Source organism: Dermacentor silvarum, unplaced genomic scaffold (genome assembly GCF_013339745.2).
Source record: "Dermacentor silvarum isolate Dsil-2018 unplaced genomic scaffold, BIME_Dsil_1.4 Seq6138, whole genome shotgun sequence".
NCBI classification, from domain to species: domain Eukaryota; kingdom Metazoa; phylum Arthropoda; class Arachnida; order Ixodida; family Ixodidae; genus Dermacentor; species Dermacentor silvarum.
Window position 1 is genome coordinate 1 of NW_023606522.1, and position 6,173 is coordinate 6,173.

Genomic DNA, 6,173 nt, shown 5'->3' on the forward strand with positions numbered 1-6,173 from the left:
TGTTTAGTGTTTCGGTGTGGTGGGGAATATGTTCTCCTAAGTCCTCTAAGTGGTTTAGAATGGCCGAGTAGTCGCACGGGACGGGAACGGGTTCCTCAGGGGAGCAGTTGGAGGGTGCTCGGCTCATGTACCCTCGAGATACACTATGCGCCGCCTGGTTTCCCTCCAGCCCCATGTCGCCTTCAGCTCCCATTAGTTAGGAAATTTGCAGACGCAAGTTGGAATCAGCTAGCGCAGGACAGGGGTAATTGGAGATCACAGGGAGAGGCCTTCGTCCTACAGTGGACATAAATATAGGCCGCTGCTGCTGATGATGATATGTAAACAGCTGTCGCTCCGCTGAGGTAAAGACTGTACATGACGTTTTCCGCCGACCAGTTCGGAAGAGTGTCGATCAAGGGGCTTTACGTTGACTCAAAGACAAGCGGCGGGAGCGCATGCCCATACAACAGCGAGCCGCCCCACTTGTGGCACTCTGGCAGGTATTGCGCGATTTAAAATGAAGGCGACTACCAGACCGCATGGTTGCCCTTTTCAGGCGCGAAGCAGTGTATTCGCGCCGATATCTAATCGTCAGCCTTTTTTTTTTCTTTTGTGTCGTGGCGACTGCCGTTGGGACCACCGTGTCCCAGCGCGAACGCGCATAATAAGCAGTGTCTTCATACCGCCTCAGCGATGATGATGATTATGATGGTGATGATGATGATGATGATGAGACTACGCGGTTGCTGGCGAATGTGATTCAGAAATGGGGATGCGCAAACGTCCAACACATTCTTTGACACGCCGCCCGTGTTTGGGTCAACGGAGAGACAACTGGTTACACATACTGTTGACAGGTGTCGCATGCTCGGCCGCACTCATTTGAAGTGGACGGAAGCATCAACTGCACAGCAGTCGAGATAAGGAAGAGTTGTTTAGAGCATTGATGAAAAAAAAAAAAAGCAGGGAAAAGATTGATAGTATAGGATTCGTTACAGGCATAGGCAGAGCTAGAAGATAGACTTCATAAGTTTTAAGGAAGGGGAAAAAATTATGCTTGGCTCTGCTATCGCAAACACCAGAGACCAGCGGAGCTGGGGAAAGCCTAGTAAAGTAGTGGCAAACCACACAGTTAGTCTAACTTTTGCTGGGCTTCCACCATCTCCGCTGGTCTCTGGTGTTTGCGATTTCAGATCCACGCATAATTTTTCTGCGTAGTATAGGGATGAATTCAACCAGCCACTTTCACGAGCCCCTCCGGATCTTCATTTATTCATCTTAGAACGCAAGGAGGGACATGACCGCCGTCGACGTTACACACGCTCTGGACAGCAGCTCTTAAGAGTTAGACGGAGAACGCTCGCCGAAGAAGGTGGAAGTGCTTCCCGCTGTCGCTCCTTGGGACGATGTGCAGGTTCAATTCAAGAAACCTGTCACACGCCGGTAGACGAAAGAGTACCACGGCGCTTATCGATACAAACTCGCAGAACGGGCAGACTTCAAAGAACATGCCATTTTCACTAATCCGGCCTGGGATCCTACTACCAGAGCGGCACTGGCAGTCGTTAGTGGTGAGCGGCAAGATGTCCGGATTCACCCACAGCAGCAAGAACCGACCGTTAAGGCACTTGAACGGCAGGCAAACCTGTTTGCCATAGAGAAGCTGAAGGAAAAGGGGGAAAAATTGCGGAAGACCACAGTAGCAGAGAGTTCCCGGTATTCACCGACTCTTTAGATGCACTAAAGACGCTCACGGGGACGCATAGAGTAAGCACGTGGGCGCATGATATCAAGGTCGCATGCGCATCCCTTCATCGGGACAACGGCATGGGTGTGCGAGCGGACTGAGTCCCGGGGCACTCGGGCAGCATCGTCAACGGTGCGGCCCACAGTACAGCGAGCGAGCTGTTATTTTACCGCTCATCTCCCCTGGGCCCAGTCCCTCTCATTCCTGTGCGCCTGGACCCGGAGGAGGAGCGCGAGCGAAGTGCAAGCAAAATGGGAGCTGAAGGTGAAGGTACCGCACAATGCCCACCCTTTGCCCAAAGGGATTCCTCGGGGCGCGCAAGCCCTGGTGCATAAGGCCAGGACGGGCGCAGCACTCACCGAAAGCGTCCTGGCTAAGTGGCGCGCCTACGCCGCTTCAAGGAAGACTCGAAGTCATCAGATGCAACGTTTGGACAACGAGGAGGAGGAAGAGACGGAGGCGAACGTGATGTCAACACCAGTGACGTGCAGTACGTGCGACATCGGGGCTCGACCGATAACCAGGCATCTATTGTGGGACTGTCCCGGTCTCGCGACAGTAAGAGACAAACACAGGAGAAGCGGCATTACCTCACTGGAGGCATGGAACACGCCACCCCCTCAAGCCGATGCCCGGCGAATTATCAACTCTTTATGGGAGTTTGTGCGCGAGGCCGGCTTAACTGGGAGAGTATGAATGTGTCGTTTTTTTTTTTTTTCATTGTGAACCACACAATGGCTTGTTTAGGCCACTGAGCCACCCTTTCCAATAAAGTTCATTTTCTCTCTCTCTTCTCCTACGCGACTTCCCTCAATCTAAAGTCGGGATGTTCTGCGTCGCTTGGTTTCAGCTTCCGTGGCTCTCGCTTCCGTCTTTCGGAAGCGACGAGTGTCCAGTTCTCTGCTGGAAACCTACCGAGCTGCCGCCGGAGTACAGTAGCTAGAATATATTCTAGGCGCCGTAGCCACAGGTATCGGCTACAATCACGGACACCGGGCGCGTTCGGCGCGAACGCAGGGAAACGCGGTCGGCGTCGGCCGCAGCTTTACCCGTCCTACTACCACATGCCTCACTCCTCCTCTCCACTTCATCTCCGCTATGTTGCGCGATGCTATTTTTGTACTCCGCTTTCGCTCTCTCTCAGCTCTCTGTACCCCTGCTCGGCGAAGCTGCGGACGACGGAATGATCATTATAGCGAGGTTCTAACAGCCCGCTGTAAAAGATTAAGAGGAGATTTATACAAAATGCCAGAATTAAAAACATGTACAACATTCCTGATCAACTCAATCAGGCTAGGAGACGATGTTTCACCGCCCCGTTTCAAAGGGGATGCCAATAAATCATCATCATCATCATGATCATCATCATGATCATCATCATCATCATCATCATCATCCTTATCACTTCTTCTAGATTCCAGGTGGTGCCGCTTTTTCGCGCTGATGGCCGCTCGCGCCTGCGTTCCGGTTAAATGTGACGCAGCAGTACATGTTAAAGAATCCCAGGGGGTCAGAACAACCCGGACCATTCTACAACGGCGTCTTTGGTATGGTAAAATGAATCAATGAATCAATCAATCAATCAACTAAAACAAATTGACAGTGACTTTAGCGTATACGCCCAAGATGGCGAAGGCGTAATCCTGCGCGCTCAAGAGACATTAATTAAATTACTTGATATTCTCATTCGAATTCGTGGTTACTTCTTATTGCTTGTTTTCTCCCACCGGAGGTCGTGGGTTCGAGTGCCTGAATTAAGTCTATCTTCATTAACGGAGCCAGCTGTAGAAGACGACGACGACGAACGCGCGAGCAGTGGCACGAGCGTGTCATTGCGATAGGCGAGCTCACATAACTTCCTGTACCGCAAGCCGCATTTTCAAGGCCACCGTCTGGTGAGTCTTTTAAAGCTTTCGCCTTAATAACGCAGCAGATGTCCTTGAATACTTTCACGCAATTAGACCATTTCGTGATGGTGCAACACGCCGGCCGGAATGCGAAGTTGAAAGGTTGCGCCTTCGTATAGAGCGGTTTACCCAGGCAAGAAATTATACAGGTCAATGTTTTCAGTTTTCTGGGCGAACAATGTGTTTTTTGATATTCCCAAATTATAACAGCACGCTATCAGCTCTGCAGCTCAAGTGCCCACGATATAGTCTGTAATTATGCAAAGCCGACGTTGAAAATTTGAATTAGTCCACCTAAGTTACTGGGGAATGATGGTGGTTTGAAAAGAAAAGGGTAACACTGTTACAGAAACCATTGGGCCTATGCAAATACTGAAATAACACTTGCAAATAGTAGATAGCCATGTGCCGATGAAAAGAACACCTACGGAAAGAACACAAATACAAACAGGAAATACGAAAATTATCACTAATTCGAATCGAATATGAACATTGAAATTATGCAATTCACGAATCGAATATCTATGATTCGATTTTTCGAATAATCGGTATATTCAATATCGAGACCCAGGCAGTGCCTTAAGTCATCGGCGCCGCGGAAGCCCTCGCGGTCGATGCTACCCAAGCGAACATTTCACTTCGTTTTTGAACGAAAACCCACTACGCCGTGTCTTGCAAGGTCATTGATCGCGTCGCAATGACCTAGAGCCAGCGGAGCACAGGTGTGGCAGGTGTGACGTCACGCCACGTGATCCGTTGCGGAGAGGCGTCGCAGCTGCGCTCGCTTGTTACGGAGTCTACGTGCAACGCTGTTTTATGGGCGAAGCTCCTTATAGCGGCACCCGTTCATCCCCGTCGTAGTAGGTAGCCACGTCTAGTTTTAAGAATTGCTCAATAGATGGCGTTGTGTGTCCGTATATGTATGTATATCCATATATATGGTATATAAAAAGATATATATATATATATATATATATATATACTATATATAAGACATATATATACATAACATATATATGTATACGTATAGTATAACCGGAAGCCGACTTCCACTTCCGGTTCCGCTTCCGGTTTCGGAAGCCAGCTTCCGGCCGGCGTTTTATGAAAAAAAAATTCCGATCGTTGTGTCCGTAGCGCGGAATCGAACCAGGGACCCCTCTCTTCCGAACGCGCGGCGCTAACCACTACGCCACGAAGCGCACGTAGACACACGCACCACGATGGCAATAAATACCCAACATTAACGAAAGGCCGCGTTTCTAGCGCGTTTCTAACGCGTTTGTGCTAGCGCGTTACGGCCCGTGTAAGAAGCTGGTGTAAGACGCTGTGGCCTCTCCGCCTTACCTTCAACTCGTTTCGAACGCGCTGCCCAAGGCGGTGGCAAGTCAAGTTCACGTCGAGGAACGTTTATGAATACGGGGGTATACTCTCTCAGCAGTCATGTGATGGCGTCGGCAAACGCGGTGCACGTTCCGGCATGTGTAAATGGCTGCGTAAGACGCTGTGGCCGCTCCCCCTTACTAGAGAGTACTGCACGTTTCTAACGCGTTTGTGCTAGCGTCCCCTTAAGCGGGAGATCCGATGATTCCCTCCAGAGCTTCGCCCACTCATCATCATTCACCCCGTGGATATGCTGCGTTTTTTTTTTTAAACGGCGTTGTATGTAGGCTCCCTATCGCTTGGAGCCTCGCCTCTGTGGTACCACGTGACTAGGAGAGGGTTTAAAGGGCCCCTAAACCACCTCAGATATTTTTTGAACATTTCAAGTAAACACGCGCATCGAGTTCAGCATGCCGCCACGGTCAACGATGCCAAACGCTGCAGCGCTACGCGCCGCGGGCGCGCCACAAAAAAAAAAAAAAAAAAAAAGAAACAATGCCGTCCTCCTCCCCCTCGCCTTTCCGGTAACCCCAGCGGTCGTCACGATGTCGGGGGGAATCTGGTGATGTCAGCTGCGGAAACGATGTCCATTGGTCGAAGAAGAACCTACGACTTCCGGTTTCTCTGCTAGCAGGTACGCGCGCTCCCTGCTCGTCCTCGCCGTGTTGCTTGCTTGTGCGCGCTTGCGCATCGGTAATTACAGCCCGCAACGCAAGTGCCAAATCGCTCGCGTTCCAACACAGTCGTGCTTAGCGGTCTCATTAGCTGCGCGAACAGAGTGCGACAGTGTTGGCCTTTCCAGACGTGCGCGCAACACAGGGTCTATAGCGGCACGCTCCGCATAACACGCGCAGCCACCGCAGCAACGGCGGGTAGCCGAGAAGCGCTGAGTCCACGTCCACATTACAAGCACGATAACTCGCCGCACGCCGTTAGCCATTCGCGGGCAGCCGTTCGACAGCGGTTTTGCTCGCGAGCGGCGAGATTTCCTTGCCGTACGTAGAGAGGATGAAACCGGGACTCATTAGTACGGCAGCCTCACCGCCGCTGATCACTCGACGGGGCCGGTTCCCTTCAAAGCTAAAGCGGACGGCGCTTCGAAATGAATTACCGGTGCTCACAAGCCGCAATATTTTATTATCATGGTTAACGCTCTT